The sequence below is a fragment of the Pogoniulus pusillus genome, chromosome 22 (genome assembly GCF_015220805.1).
Source record: "Pogoniulus pusillus isolate bPogPus1 chromosome 22, bPogPus1.pri, whole genome shotgun sequence".
Lineage (NCBI taxonomy): Eukaryota > Metazoa > Chordata > Aves > Piciformes > Lybiidae > Pogoniulus > Pogoniulus pusillus.
Window position 1 is genome coordinate 22,491,417 of NC_087285.1, and position 15,980 is coordinate 22,507,396.

Consider the following 15,980-nt stretch of genomic DNA (forward strand, 5'->3'; position numbering starts at 1 on the left):
TGCCAGACTCGTGCGAGGATGAGCGTAACAGGGGGACCAGGCCTGTGCCCTGGGGGCCTGCTCCTGTTCACTCCCCACTCCTCCATCAGCGAGGAGAACAAGGCACTACACATGGCACCAGATGCCCCTCACATCTCCACCCAGGCACGAATTCCCCTGCTTCAGAGGAGCAGAGTCTGACTCACGCCATGTCCAAACCAAACGGGCCACACTTCCAAAAAGCTGTGCCAGAAGCATGCAGTGAAGCTAGGCAGAGGTCTGCAGGGCAGCCATGGGGCAGTGGGGAAGCAGCCTTCTCCAAGCCTGGGCACGCTGCCCTGTGATCTGCCCACCCAGCAACTCCAAGCTGGGCATCAGGAAGTGGAGGCAATCAGCAAGAGGCAGGAGTTTGCTTAGACACAGACACTGGGTTTGGCAGTTCAACTTCAGCAGAATGGGCAGGAGGCTGTTTCCGAGCTGCTAGAGGGACCATAACGGTGGGACACACCAAGGCCACCAGCTCCTCTGGCTCTCCCAGCACGGCCCACGGGGCTAGTGCTCAGCTAAAGCAGCACTGGAGGCTCAGCAGCCAGCTCACGTTCCTGGACCATGGCAACATTTTCAGCACTCCAGTGGAAACCATTAATATTTGTCTCTGCAAAGCCTCGCAAGCTCCCAGTGCTATGTAAACAGCAGTGAACTGCACTGATTCCTTTCCATCACTGTTTAAAGTGGGTGCTGCCTTTTCTAAACGGTCCCACGAGCAAAAAGAGGGAGGGGGGAGACTGAGACAGTTCCCTGGACTCCAGCCAGGTCCCAGCAAGTACTTTACACTCCACTTCAGGCTGGTCAGAGAGGTTTCAGAGGCTCTGCACACAAACAGCGCTAGGCTGGGTAAGCCCTGCTTGGACCAGCCTTGGAGTCAGAGCCCACTTGGGTCGGGCTGGGGTGGCAGAGCCCCAGCTTATGGTGACATGCCTCGGCAGTACTGTGTGCTCAGAGCAGCGTGCTCCAGCACTGAGGGCAGCAACCCGTGTAGGTGTCCCAGCAGTGGCACTGAGCCCCTCAGTGATCCCCAGCACTCCTTTATGTGCACACTGCAAAGAGCTGCCCCACTCCACTCAGCAAACCTGCAATCAATTAATGTCAAGCCTGCATTTAGGAGAGGCAAAACACTGCATGAACATTGTGTGTCACTGAGCTTCTGAGGAGAAGCCTGGCAAAAAGGCCTCCCCTTTCTGTTTGGTGAGGCTCAGTTCACACTGAAGCAGCCTTCTCTGTGGTTTTTTTTTTGGCTTGTTCCTCACTTACATCAGTCCAAAGAGCAGGAGAAGACAATTCACAAAGTGCCTCAATTTCCTCCATGAATACATGAGGTTTCCTTGCTGAGAATCCCCATGGCACATTTGTGTCTCCCCATAAAAAAGGCCAAGTGGCAGCATCACCCTCATGGTGGGTGCCAGAAAGGCTGCTGGCACCTTTCAAAAACCAAAGGCCTTGGCCAAGGGCTGACTCTGCCCAGCCTGGCCAAAAGGGTCAGGCAATGCTCTGGCACATTCAGGGTGTTTCTCAAGGTGTTCCAGCAGCTCTTGGTCCATGCCAGCCTGCTCAAAGGTGTGCAGAGGTGCAGGGCAAACCTGACAGCAAGAAAAACCTTCACTGGGACACAAGCTCAGGGTGAGAAAGGCACTGAGGTGTCCAAGGAAGAGTGCCCCATGGAAAGCCAGAGGAAAGGCTTCTGTGGGAAAAAACAGCCCTCAAATGCCCTTGTCAGGAGCCACTCAGGGCAGAGCCCTGACCCACAGTAAGGAAGCACAGTTGGGAAGCTGCCCCCTAGGACAGCTTCTCTGGCACCCCCAGCAAGCCTCCGCCATCCCCACATGCTGCCCTGCCCCTGTGCCATTGCAGCAGCCTGGCTGCTCCCAGTCCCAGCACTGGGGCTTTTGGCACCTAAAATGCCACCCAGGGCACTCACCTCACCACAGTCCTCTGCAGCTCCGGGGCTCCTTGGCACATCTTCAGCACCAAGACAAGAGGCAGAGAGGCTCCTTCCAAAGCAGCAATGCTTCTGGCTAACCAGCAAGGCCACAAGAATAGAGCAGCTGGAGCACACTGCCATTTTTCAGGTGGGATGTGGAAGTGGAAACCCATGGGCAGGACAAGAGGATTTTAGCACTCTCCACCTTTTGTGGTGGCTGCCTGTGACTGGTGGCCTCTGCACTGCTCACCACCAGCACTCTGCCCTTCCCTGCTACTAGAGCTTTATTTTCAGCTGCACAATACCCCCAGGTCTTTTATGACCAGTGCTCTCCAAGCTGGTTGCTGTCCTGTGGTCTCCATCCCTCACAGATCCCCGTTTCGGCCTGCCTAGGCTCTTCCTATGAGCACAGGGCTTGTTTTCCACACTGCACCACAGCTTCATCTTTCCATTGCAATAATGAAAGCCAGCGTGCCCCGAGCTGGAGATGCCTGGCAGGGTGCTGCTGCAGCTGCAGTGCTGCTGGTGAGAGCCAGCCCTGCGGTTTTGGGCACCCTCTGCACCCACCACTGCGGGACAGGCGCTGGCAGTGGGCAAGGTACCTCTGGCACTCACTCAAACACAAACACTGCAGGAAGCGTCCCAGTTCAGTGGCACCTGCTGTGGTGTGAGCCAAATTCAGCCGGCGATGCTGAGATCTCAGTCACACCCTTGGCAGAGGGATCTGCTAACTCACATAGGCAAAGGCCTTTCAGCCTTGGCATTATCAGCTTTGAAGCCTGCAAAAATCATTTCCAGGGTTGGCATTTGCTTCCAGCAGTCTGGCCCTGACCTTGAAGCGAGTGCAGGAGCCAGCCCGCCCTTCAGATACAATTACCGGTGGTGCTGTCCTATCCCACGGCTGGCAGGGGGTGTGCGTGGGCACAGAGCTGGGGTGCCTCTGCGAAAGCAAACCGGAGGAGAAAAACGCATGCACCGTGAGTGAGCAAATGAATGCACAGGCACAGCCTGGAGGCTGCGCGGCAGGGGCGTGCAGGCAGCACTTGTGCAGGGGAGGGCAGTGCCGGGGGATGGTCACTCCACGTCCCACCACTGTGCTGCAGCCGGCAGAGCAGAGCTGGCTCTCAGCTCACCTCTCGCCCAAAGGGGCCACGGCCGCTAGCAGCACCGCCTGCGTTCCCGTCGCAGGGGACATCCCTCACAAAGCACAGCACCGCTGCCGCCGAGAAGGTGAAGCTGAGCAGCAGCTCCGGCTGCTGGGGTCTCACTCACCCTTCTACGAGGAGCTCCTGGCAGCAGCTCTCAGAACCCTCACACCGATCGCCTTGGACAAAGGCTTTGGGGCTCAAACCGACTGCAAACTGCAAGCCAGGGCTGGTGTGGGCAAGGCAGGCGCTGGAGATCCACGGAGAGGAGCTCCCTGGGGTTGGTGAGAGGCAGGAAAGACCATGAGAGCAGAGAGCTCTGCAAACTCTACTCAGCCCTCTCCATAGGGATCTGTCCAGGAGTCTCAGTCATAAATTCACAGAAGGGTTTGGGTTGGGAGAGACCTTTAAAGACTTTCCAGTCTGACCTCTCACAGTGGCCACAGCCATCTGCAACTGGAGCAGGCTGCTCAGAGCCTCAAACAACCTGACCTGCACTGGTCCCAGGGATGAGGCTCCCACCACCTCTCAGGGCAACCTGGGCCAGGCTCTCAGCACCCTCAGGGTAAAGAATTTCTGCCTTCATTTTCCTTCTCTTTAGACACTGCTCGTGTAGCCTTGCACTTACTTTACTCCTGGGGGCTGTGGCAGAGGAGTACAGATGGTATTACCTGGATGTTCCCCTGGCAGTGCTGAGCAGCCACTGGTGGTGGCAGTGACCATGGAAAGGAATAATCACATCAGAAGTGTGGGGACGGGGAAAAAACTCAATGCCTGGTGCTACCAGAGGCAACACTTGGGGCAGCCTCATGTCCAGGTTGTCAAAGACTTGAGCCTGCCTGCTCACCATTGAGGAGCTGCTGCAAGCTCCCAGTGACCCTACCACAAGGCACCTACCCTTCTTCCCACCTCATGTAGCATGGAAAGACCCACGACCCCCAAATCCAGCACTCTCCTCCCTTTCATCACCCCCAAAGCTCATTTCTGGGTTCCTGCCATAACCTGCTGCTGAGGGACTGTGCCGGGGGCTGAGCAGAGCTCAGCAATCAGCTCCATTCTGCCAGTGCCTGCTACCTGCATGACCAGGGAGGGGTCAGGGTGGCTTGCTCCTCATCATCTCAAGCAGATGGATTGCCACCATCACAGACATCATGCCCAGGCTTTGGGGCTGCAGGTCTGTACTGGAACATCCTGCACCGTGCTGGGGAACAGCTGCTGCTCCGCAGGTGTCCCCTTCTCTGGTTACCCAAAGCCGTGTGGGTGTGTTTGCATTTACGCTGCCAGGAGAAGCCCAGCGAGTCCTGCCAAGATGCTAATCAGCATCGGAGCACAGAGAGAGGCTGCTGCGGTCAGGTGTCACCATCCACTTCCTCAGCACGGGGCTGCCTGCCCAGACTCAGAGCAGCCCCTTTGTGATGCTGAGACTGCTTGAACTTAGAAAGAGGGAGCTGGCAGGGAGAGCTCCAGAAGCCTGGGCTCTAATCCCAGCCTGGCCACAAGGTTTCCAGGAAAAGGACCCAGGCTGTGATCCTCTCCCAGCCCACAGTTTCTCCAGCTCTCAGGGGTGATGTGTCTCATCAGTGCTGCCTGCTGTGCTTCCACTTGGTCAGGGAGCAGAAAGCAGAGCAGGTATTGTCTATTTTCAGTCATAAACACTTTAGGCTTATTTGAGTGAAGAGTAGAGGAGGAGGTCGCCAGCAGAGCTCCAGCAGCCACCAAGGACCATGTTCTGCCTAAGTACCACCAATACTGGAACATCTGATCAGATGCTCTGCCAAACTTTCTGCCAAGGAAGGTTTTCCTTTCATGACCTCCTCAGCCTCTCTCATTATGCCAGGATGTTCTTGATAGTGATGTTGCAGCCTACAGCAAGAGAAGAGCTGGTGACAAGACCACCATCTGCAATGGGCAGTGCCATGTCTGAGGCACACGGAGAGCTGCAGCCCCTGCGAGTGTCCCAGCAGGGCACTGAGCAATGGAAAGACTCCAAACAGTCTGCCTGATGCCAACCTGATCCTGCAGGTTCTTCACAGATTCAGGTCTGGCTTGGAAGGCACCTCAAAGCTCATCCAGTTCCAATCTCCTGCAGGGACACCTCCTACCAGCACAGGTTGCTCAAGGCCTCATCCAAACTGGCCTTGAACACCTCCAGGGAGAGGGCATCCACATCCTCCCTGGGCAACCTGTGCCAGTGTCTCACCACCCTCACTGTCAAGAATTTCTTCCTCATCTCCAGTCTAGATCTGCCCTCCTCAAGCTTCCATCCATTCCTCTCATCCTAGTAGTTGTCTCCCAAAAGATGAGAGAGGACTGGCAGAAGTGCAACCCAGGACTGGCAGCCCAGGACACAGTCCCACATTTCCAGGGGCACCAGTCCCCATCATTGCATGCAAAGTACTGGGGCAGGGGAATAAGGCAGAGGCTCCAACTGCAGGCACCTAGGGAATGGTGTAAAAGGGAATTTTGTTACTCAGGGAACTTTTCCTGGACTCCAAGCCAGACTGCAGGGTGTTCAGCAATAGGCCCCTTGCTGTGACCACAGGCTTGCATCCCATTAGGGTCAACCCAAGACATGTAAAGCTCAGCAGCCTCCATCCGGGGGATCTGCAGGAGGTTGTTCTGGTCACAAGGCTCAGACTCACTGCCTGGGGTTTGTCCTTCCCTCAACATGACTCAGAGAAGTCCATTGCTGAGGCAAAGCTCAGGCCAGTCTGGACTGCTGCTGTAAGGCAGGTCCTCCCCTGCCCTCCAACCCCACTGCCCCCACAGATCTGGGATGTGCTCTCACCTCTCTCCCAGGGATGCTGACAGGTGGAGCATGAGAGCCAGACCAGGAGGATGGAGCCTTGCTTAAGGTCATGCAGCCAGGGCACAGCCAGGGCTCTGTGAGCCCCATGGCTGGAGTGCAATGGAGAAGTGATGGAGGATGGGGAATTTGCCAGCAGGAACCCTGAGCCCACCTGTGGGGGGGCACCGATCCCACATCAGCACAGCCCTGCTGAGGGGGAGGGAAGCAGTCCCGTTCCCAACATGTGCTGCACGCTGGTACCTTCCCAGGCTCTCCACACTGCTTGTGCACAGACCAGGAGCAATTTCCCCAGGGAGAACAACCTCCAAATGTCCATTCCTCCTAGGAAAGCAATTCCTCACATCCAAAAGCCATCTGCTTTTGGAACCTGGAACATCTCTTGTAGTCACTGGCTCACCGGCACGCTCTTGCTCAGGGTGGCACCCTGGAGGTCCAGCAGTGGCAGATCCAAACCCATAAACAGGGTGGTGAAACAAAAGCTCCCCAGGATGGTGATAACAGACTGGCACAAACAAATGGCATCCAGCAGCTCACTGAAATCTTCACCTTGAGTGATTCTGTGCTATGAAAAAAGAAGGAGCCCAGGAAGTAAACACAGATAGTGACAAGGTGACACTTGGCACTGCCACCTGCAGACCCCTCCACAGGCTTTGCCTCAGCTGAGGGATGGGAATGGGCTTGCCTGGGATCCTCAGCATACTTATAGTGGATGTGCAGGAGCTGTCCCAAAGGATGAGGTGTCCCAAGGGAGGGGGTCTCACCCAGGCAGGCAGGGCCTGCAGCTCTTCGAGGATCCCCACCCCAGCCCTTGGGGGTGGGATCCAAAGCACCAACCCAGATTGGTCACTTAGCCCAGCCCTGGAACAGCAATTCTCTGGCCCAAAGGCGAGAAGGATCTCCGGCAAAGCATCCCGAAGTGAGCATTTAGAAGTGCCATTTGCTAAAGGCAGGGTGAGCAGAGGGGCTGCAGGACAGGCAGGGCGAGCAGAGGGGCTGCAGGACAGGCAGGGCGAGCAGAGGGGCTGCAGGACAGGCAGGGCGAGCAGAGGGGCTGCAGGACAGGCAGGGTGAGCAGAGGGGCTGCAGGAACAGGCAGGGTGAGCAGAGGGGCTGCAGGACAGGCAGGGTGAGCAGAGGGGCTGCAGGAACAGGCAGGGTGAGCAGAAGGGCTGCAGGACAGGCAGGGTGAGCAGAGGGGCTGCAGGACAGGCAGGGCGAGCAGAGGGGCTGCAGGACAGGCAGGGCGAGCAGAGGGGCTGCAGGAACAGGCAGGATGAGCAGAGGGGCTGCAGGACAGGCAGGGCGAGCAGAGGGGCTGCAGGAACAGGCAGGGTGAGCAGAAGGGCTGCAGGACAGGCAGGGTGAGCAGAGGGGCTGCAGGACAGGCAGGGTGAGCAGAGGGGCTGCAGGAACAGGCAGGGTGAGCAGAGGGGCTGCAGGAACAGGCAGGATGAGCAGAGGGGCTGCAGGACAGGCAGGGCGAGCAGAAGGGCTGCAGGACAGGCAGGGCGAGCAGAAGGGCTGCAGGACAGGCAGGGTGAGCAGAGGGGCTGCAGGAAGGCAGGGTGAGCAGAGGGGCTGCAGGACAGGCAGGGCGAGCAGAGGGGCTGCAGGACAGGCAGGGTGAGCAGAGGGGCTGCAGGACAGGCAGGGTGAGCAGAGGGGCTGCAGGAACAGGCAGGGCGAGCAGAAGGGCTGCAGGACAGGCAGGGCGAGCAGAGGGGCTGCAGGAAGGCAGGGTGAGCAGAGGGGCTGCAGGACAGGCAGGGCGAGCAGAGGGGCTGCAGGAAGGCAGGGTGAGCAGAGGGGCTGCAGGACAGGCAGTCCTCGCTCCAGCGGCTCACACTGCACTGTCTTCAGTGCCTGAACACGGCAGAGGTGTGGGGTCACCACCCCCGCGCAGCCAGCGCAGCTGGGACACGGCTCGGCGGCCGCGGTGCTGCTGGCGTGGGGGTTGGACTCGCTGAGCTGCTGCAGCCCACACGATCCATGCTCCCATGACCACATGGCTGCTCCCAAACCCATAACCATCCATCTGGCCTTGGCAGCCTGTCCAACCATCAACCTGCAAATGCATTTCAGCAGAGCAGAGGTCTGTTCCAAACCACAGCATAACTCACAGCCCTCTGCAATCTGCCTCTTCTTTTCCCTCTTTCTCCAAGACCGAGCACAGTCTCTGCTCCTCTCAGCTCCAGGTCCCACCAGCTGCTGCAGCTCTCCTTGCTGTCAGCTTCAGAGACCTTTTCCCCTCAGAATTTCCAGTACTGGGTAGGGAACTTTGTCCACCAGAGCAAATATTCCCAGAGATCTGGAGCAGGAGCTGAGCTTCTTCAGCAGCTCTCCAAAATCTGCAGCTTCTCATTTGGCTGAGATGGGCTGGAAAATGCTGCTGCACTTAGGGCTGCTGGAGAGTGAGAAGTTTCCAACGCCCAGTTTTGGGCTCTCCACACCTTCTGTGTCCCAAACCAGCAAACCCAGATGTCAGTGAGAGCAGCAGGGTGAGGACACACCTCACTGCCTGCCCTCTCCTGCCAAGGCTCTGTGAAACCTGCAGAGGAAGGACCAGTGTGTAACTGCAGGTGAGGGAGATGCTGGGCAGGGATGAAGGCTAGGAAGCAGGGCTGGGGATGTGACAGGAGACAGCCTTCCTGGGCCACCTCAGAGTCAGAATAGTTTGGGTGGGAAGAAACCTCTCAAGCTCATCCAGTCCAACCCCTCTGCACCGAGCAGGGACAGCTGCAACTGCAGCAGGTTGCTCAGAGCTGCAGACAGCCTCACTTGGAATGGGAGGGGATGGGACAGCTGTCCAGGGATGGGACAGCTCCCACCTCTGGGAAACCTGGGCCTGGGTCTCAGCACCCTCAGAGGAGAAATGTCTTCCTTGTATCCAGCCCAAATGACAGAATCACAGAATGCACCTGGCTGGAAGAGACCTTCAAGAACCTCCAGTCCAACCTTCTCCCTCTTTCTGGGCAGACCATCAGCCCTGGTCCTGTCACAACAGGCCCTGACCAAAACTCTGTCCCCAGCTTTCTGATCAGTGCCTTTAAGCACTGAAAGGCCACCAGAAGGTCTCCTGCAGCCTTCTCCTCTCCAGGCTGAACACCCCTAACTCTCCCAGCCTGGCCTCACAGCAGAGCCCTGCCAGCCCTGCCAGCACTGCTGTGGCCTCCTCTGGCTCTGCTCCAGAGGTCCCTGTCTGTGCTGTACTAAGGGCTCCAGAGCTGTCTCAGCACTGCAGGGGGTCTGAGCAGAGCACAGCAGAGAGGCAGAATCCCCTCCCTGCCCCTGCTGTACACACTGCTGGGGACCAGCCCAGGAGAGGCAGGGTCCAGGCTGTGAGCACACAAAGGTTTCCTCAGGCTGCCAACAGCCCCAGCTTCTAACAGCTCGAGGACTCCTGCAGCAGTTCCTTACTTGTGCAAGCCTTGCCTGCTCCAGGTCATTGTCCCACCACACCACACCTGGGTCAGCAAGGAAGGGCAGCATCCATGGCAGACAGACTGCAGAACCACCTCAGAAAGCCCAAACTGGACCAGCCTCAAAGCCACCAAGTTTGGCACAAATTCCTGGAGGAACCAGTGGAGATCTCCAGGTGTCCCTGCACAGAGAAAGACAGAACCACAGAGCTGTTTCAGCTGGCAAAGGCCTCTGAGATCAGCCAGTCCAACCGGCACCCTCAGACCACCAAGCAGGTCTCCCAGCAGGAAGATCTCAGGACTAGAAGAGTAACAACAGCCCTTCAGCCCCCAAATCAGGGAACATTCTTCCCAGGTTATGTCACAGTGCTGGGCAGGTTTGAGCTCCTGGTCATAAAGAGAAACAGCCACCCAGAGCAGGGGGTGAGAAGAGGGCTGTGAGACCCTCCCAGGCTGGTGGGTGCCTCCCATGCAGGACCATCACCTCCTTTTTGCTAGCCACGGCTCCTCCAGCTGCTTCAGGAAGCTCTGTGGAGTCCTGCCAGCCTTTATTAAGAAGGAGCTTTGTGGTTCACAGCCTGCCCAGGTAGTAAACAACACCAGCATTAGCCCCAAATATGTACACTCATCTCTTTTAAAGGCAGATTTCTTCTTCTCCCCTCTCAGCACAACTCAGCATTTCTAAAGTCTATTTTGAAAGCACAGGAGGGCTGCATGGGGCCTGCCCAAAGCAGGGGCTGCAGCTAACAGAACGGCTCTGTATGGAACACAGCAAGGAAACTATTTCCTCAAGGTGGAAATTTATTGCTCCAAGGTGGAAGGCAGAGTGTTTTAAAGAGGTTTTTAATTAATAAAGGGAAAAGTGCCAGGAATGTGCTGCACGTTTGGGCTGCTGCGTTAAACACTGCTGACCTGTCCAGGGCTCTGCCAGGCTTCACCTGGGAGAGAACCACCACAGAGGCAGCAGCAGGCTCCTGCACCTTCAGCACGCACTCTGCCAGCCCCACAGCTCTCCCAAGCAGTGTCTGGGCCAAGAGGGCTGTCCCTGGGGGCGCCAAAGGCTCGGGGCTCTAGGCCCTTCAAGCCAGAGGGCAAAGGTAAGCACCAACCATCCCTGGAGCTGGAAGGCAGTGGTGTGGCAGGGCTTGGCAGGATATTTATAGCATCTCTGGGCCAGGAAGGGACTGGGAGAGCTGAAAAAATTCCCCTCTTTGCTCTTTCCACCCCTCCCAGCAATGCCATTCTAGGCTCTCTCACCCAGGCACTCTGCCAGTGGCCCCAGTCCCCAGGTGCTAAGTCCCAGCAGCTCCCATCAAACCCTGGAGCCACACGGCCCTGGTTTTCAAAGGCATTGCAGCTCTTAAACTTGCAGACTGGTGCTGAGTGGGATTCCTTTTCAAAGCACCTCAAGATTTAAAGCACCCCAGGGGGAACAGTGGCAAATCTCATCCTACAGGTGTTCTTCCTCACGACTCCCAGACGAGGCATCTCCTGGAAGCAAGTTCCAGGAGTGCATGGCATGAGGCTCAGCCCAAGACACGCAGATGCCAGCTCACATGGCTCCCTCTCTGCCACGCAGCAGTCCTCTCTTCTAGCCAGCCAGACCAGACTGGAGCATCTGAACCCCGTGCCTAAGTAATTCACCCTCTCATGCTCTTCTCCCAGTGCCACAGGATAATTAACATGTGAAGCCTGCTGATAAGCAAAGTTTACAATCCAGACCAGAGGAACCAAGGCTCAGAAGTGAACATTATAAGAGCCCTGTGCCCATAAACATCCCACTTCTGGTGGGCTCCCCAGCCAATTAATTACACACAGAAATGCTGGCTGAGCATTCATGGCCCACATAAGCTCCTTGCTGAAAAAACAAATCTCCAGAGTGGGCAGCAGCAGATGGAGCAGGAGATGGTGTGCTGGGGAGGAAAGCACACCCGGAGCGAGAACGAGACGTGACCTGTGTTTATAGGGCTGTGGGACTTGGGGCTCTGCTCTGCTACAGCAAACAAGAAAAGTCCTCCTCTTCTTGGGGGGAACAAAGCCAAACCATAACAAACCAATGGCCCAGCCATGAAGCTCATTTTCCCCTTGAAAATCAAGAGAGATTAGTTTTCACCTTTGCTGACGAGCCCCTCTCAGAGCCCAGCGCCTGGGTACAGCAAACCCCCCCCAGCTGCTGGGCTTGGGATCCCCTCTCTCCACTGAGACTAGACCAGCAAGCAGTGCTCTACCCTCGTCCTGCTGCTCTGCTCAACGAGCTTGAGAACTTGGTGCTCTTTCTCCTGTCACAACTAATGGCAGAGCTGCAGAGAGCTCTTTCAGTTTGCTGCTTTTGTCTTCTTGGCTCTCCTGTAACCCATCCCAGCCAGAGATCCTGCTCCTGTCCCAGTTCTCCCTTCCAGTTCCCAGGCTGAACTAGACCTGAGCCAGCAGGTCCCACAGCATAGCTATCATCTGGGAGACAGCTCTACACCCAAGGAGCTTTGCTCTGTGCATACCTGAGGTGGCAGCAGGGAACACAGCTTGCAACAGCCCCCAACAGATGCCAGAGTGACCTGCTGAAAAACTGGAGGTGATCCATCCGTCCTGGGAAGGGCCTGGATGCTCCACGTGCTGCTTCCCTGCTGGCTCCACGGAGTAGCAGGGCACTCCTTAGACATCAGGAGGAAGTTCTTCACAATGAGAGTAGGGAAATACTGGAACAGGTTGCCCAGGGATGTAGTGGAGTCCCCACTCCTGGAGACATTCGAGGTCAAACTTGATGGGGGCCTGAGCAACCTGATCTAGTCAAAGATGTCCCTGCTGACTGCAGGGGGCTGGACAAGATGAGCTTTGAGGGTCCCTTCCAACCTGATGCAATCTGTGATTTGCCCTTGCTTCCTCAGGTGACCTGAGTGCAGGTGGGAGGGTGGCACTTGTCACCCTGGCACTGCGACAGCAAAGAATGGCTGAGTGCTCCTACAGTGAGGTGCGCGCTCGGGCTGCGGGGCTGATCCCCCTCTGCGCACCCTCCGCCGGTCCGGCCCCGCTGCAGGGTGAAGCGCAGCTCTCTGCTCCTCCTGAGCACCCTTCCCAGGGCTCCAAGCACGCCGCAGCCCACATCGGCTGGGCTGGCTCTACCCAGAGGACCGCTGGCAGCCGCGCCTGGACTCGTCCCAAAGTCCATTTCAAAGGAGTTGTCAGTTCCTCGGCAGAGGGTCCAGCTGGGCGACAGCTCCGCAGCACACGCAGCTCTCGTGTAAACACAGCCTTTGGTGTCAGCAGGACAGCTCCCAGCCCTGCTCGCTGCCCGCCTTGCTTCTGCGGGGCTGCCAGCATCTCCCTGCTCCGCCCGGGCGCTCTGCGCGCCCTGCTCCAGGACACGCACACGTCTGGCTCGGCCCCAGCTGCGGCTCCCGGCAAGCCACAAGCATTTGTTTCTTGGAGCAAGGCAGTGTGAAAAGCCACGAGGGTGGCTGGTGCAGAGGAGCTCGTTAGCTGCAGCTAATTGCCATCCCTTCATTAAGCCGAGGCTGAAGAGGCCAGAGGAGATGCAGCCAGCCCCGAGCTTTCACCACGGGGTCTGCATGGCTGAGGAGCAATCCTGGATGAGGGAAAGGCAGAGCAGGGCTGAGTACCTACAGACTGCGAGGCTGAGCAGGAGAGGCTGGAGCAGGGACTGGGGCAAGCCCAGAAAACATGCCTGGCACCTCAACCTTGGGGTGCTGCAGACTCCCCTGTCCCTGGGCCAGGCAGCTGCGGCACACAAACCAACACGGAACTCCAGCCTAGCGCAGCCTGCTCTGTGGCTGCACTCTGCTGAACCCCCTGGCTTCAAAGTGAAGCTGGTGCAGTCAGTGGCACAGCAGCTTGGATACATAGCAAGGGATGCTGTGATCCCTCCAGCCCCATCCTGGAGCCGAAGACATTTCAGACAGGAGGGAAGCATCTGAACACCACATCAGTCTGTCCTTCCAGCCTCGGGAAGCTGCTGGCCGGGGACACACCCCTGTCAACCTTCTACTGCCCAAACTGCCCCTGAGGAGAGAGGTTAATCAGCAAAAGAAGCCAAACCAACCTCTTCAGCCACTCCACCATCACGCCTCTGCCACCAGTCTGGAAAGCTGCGAGGAGGAAGGGCAGGAGGAGCTCCGGAGCAGGAGGGCAGAGCTGTAGCTCACCAGCCAAGCCTGACGTGCTCCTCTTGCAGAGCTGCTGCAGGACCCCACCCCAGAGCCCACCCAGGGCCAGTGCTGCCCCTTGCAGCAGGGCGTTGGGTTTGCTGGACCTGAGCTCTGACCTGGGAAAAGAGAAGGGTCCTTTCTGGCCCTGTGCCAGAGATGGGCCTCATGAAGCTGTGATCTCCAGCCTGCAGCCACCCCAACCATGCAGCAGGCTGCTTACACCTCCTCTGCTCTGCTCCCTCAGCCTTGAGCTTTTGCTTTTTAATTTCCTGTGGTCTCCCAGGGATGGCATTTCCCAGATGCCATGGATTGGGTCAGTGGGGAAGGACCTAAGTGACATGAGTCTGGGTGGGCACAGGGCAGCTACCTGCAAGGACAAGGCTGATGTTATCCAAACGCTTCCAGACACAACCAGCTTTGACACACACAACCTCTAAGGGACTCCAGATTATTTAACCTGCCAGCTGCTGGACATGAGATGAAGCTTGAGGTGAAGAGGGAAGCGACCATTTTCCAGGAGTAGCAGTTCCACCGTGAAGTATGACCTTGCAGAGGCACAGGGAGCAGGCACTGAGCTGACCCAGAGCAGCTGGGGAGCAGGCTCCAAGGCAATCCCAAAAGAAAACACAGAATTGGTTTAGTTGGAAGAGACCTTTCAGGTCATCAAGTCCAAACATTGACCCAGCACGGCCAGGCCACCACTAAACCATCTCCCTCAGCACCTCATCTCCTTGGCTTTTCAATCCCTCCAGGCATTGGCCTCAACCACTGCCCTGGGCAGCCTGGTTGAGGGCTTGACAACCCTTCTGGGGAAGAAATTCTTCTGAACATCCAAACTAAATCTCCCCAGCACACCTTGAGGACACCACTTCTTGTCCTATCATTTGTTACTTGGGAGAAAAGACCAAACCCCACCTGGCTTCAATCTCTCAGGGAGTTGCAGAGAGCAGTGAGGTCTCCTCTCAGCCTCTTCTTCTCCAGGATGAAGAACCTTAGGTCCCTCAGCTGCTCCTCACTGCCCTGTTCTTCAGACCCTTCCCCAGCTTCACTGCTCTCCTTTAACCATGCCAAGAGAAGGCAGGGAGCAGGTATGAAGCCAGCCATAAAGAGCAGCCCTTGTCTGGGCAGCTGCTTGACCCCTCTCAGCACAGAGCAGCACAGCCCCAGCAATGCCATCACCTGGAGAAGACTCAAACCCTGCTCTCCAGCTACTTTTCTTCAGGGAGGAGCTGACATTGCTCTTGACTTGAGAAAGTGCCTTAGGCTGAGCTTCCTGGCCCCAGCCCAGTGCCTGTCACTAAATCCTTGCAGTATGAATTTGATGGGAAGTTCAGACTGCAGGACCCCTCCTCAGGGCCCTCAGCATCCTGCCTGCACCACACACCAGTGTGCAGGTGCAGAAGAGCTGGGCAGAGGCAGCAGCACAGAGCAGGCATGAGGAGCTGTGTGCAGGAGGTCAGTGCTCCTCAGCAGCACAGGGGTCAGGGCTGTCCTGCCCAGCTCTGCAGGGAGCTGGGGATGCAGCTGAGATCCAGAGGGAGGTGGAGGTCACTGGAGGTTCATTGCAGACCCCAGACTCATGCTGGGAACCCTGCCCAAAAAAGTGACTGAAAGCAGAAGGTGCCTGGACACTGACAGCAACCCCTGGGGCCTGCAAGGTGAAGCAGAGCCCAGAAGAGCAGCACCACTGCCCGACACACACAGGGCTCAGCCAGCAGCATCCAGACAAAACCAAGGGGGGCTGGAGGCAAAGGCAGCACCTGGAAGCCCCAAGGGAGGGTGAGCAGCTGGATGGCAGAGCTCTCCACGGCATCATCAGAGCCAGGACTTCACGCTGGGGCTGCTGCCAAGTCAGCACTCGCTGCGCAGGAAAGCAGAAGCCACTTGCTCATGGGCTCTGTTTTATCAGCAGTGCGGCACAGCAGGGCTGACAAAAAGCACTCAGAGCTCTGTGGGATGCCGCGGGAGTTAACAAGAAACCGTGGCTAAAGGAGCACTGCCCTAGAAACAGCAGTTCCAGAGCCAGCCTCCTCCTGTCAGGGGTCCCCAAGCCCCAGGACTGCTCTGCTGCAGGCTGTGCTGGGCGGTGCAGCTCTCCCAGCGACAGGAGTTGCTGAGCACTCACTTTTTCCCCTACGAGTGTGTAAATAAATATGAATATTCTACAGCAAAGACCTCCCAGGATCTAAATGTTATTTATCTTAAACTGATCTCAAACCTAAACAGCTTTGCCACATCTGTACACTAATAAAGCAACAAATGACAAGGGAGGAGTTTGATTTGCATGGGTTTCACCCTAAGCCCCACACTGTACATCCATTCCCAACAGCAGTTGTCACAGTTCAGTAGAGACCTTGTCAGAGCTCTGGGTGAAGCTCATTTCACTTCCTCACCAGTATCAGGAGACATCACAGCCTGGGCTATATTCCAAGTGGGGTTACTGACAATAAACCCCAGTACCCTCACATCTGATGTCCTCTTAGACATCAG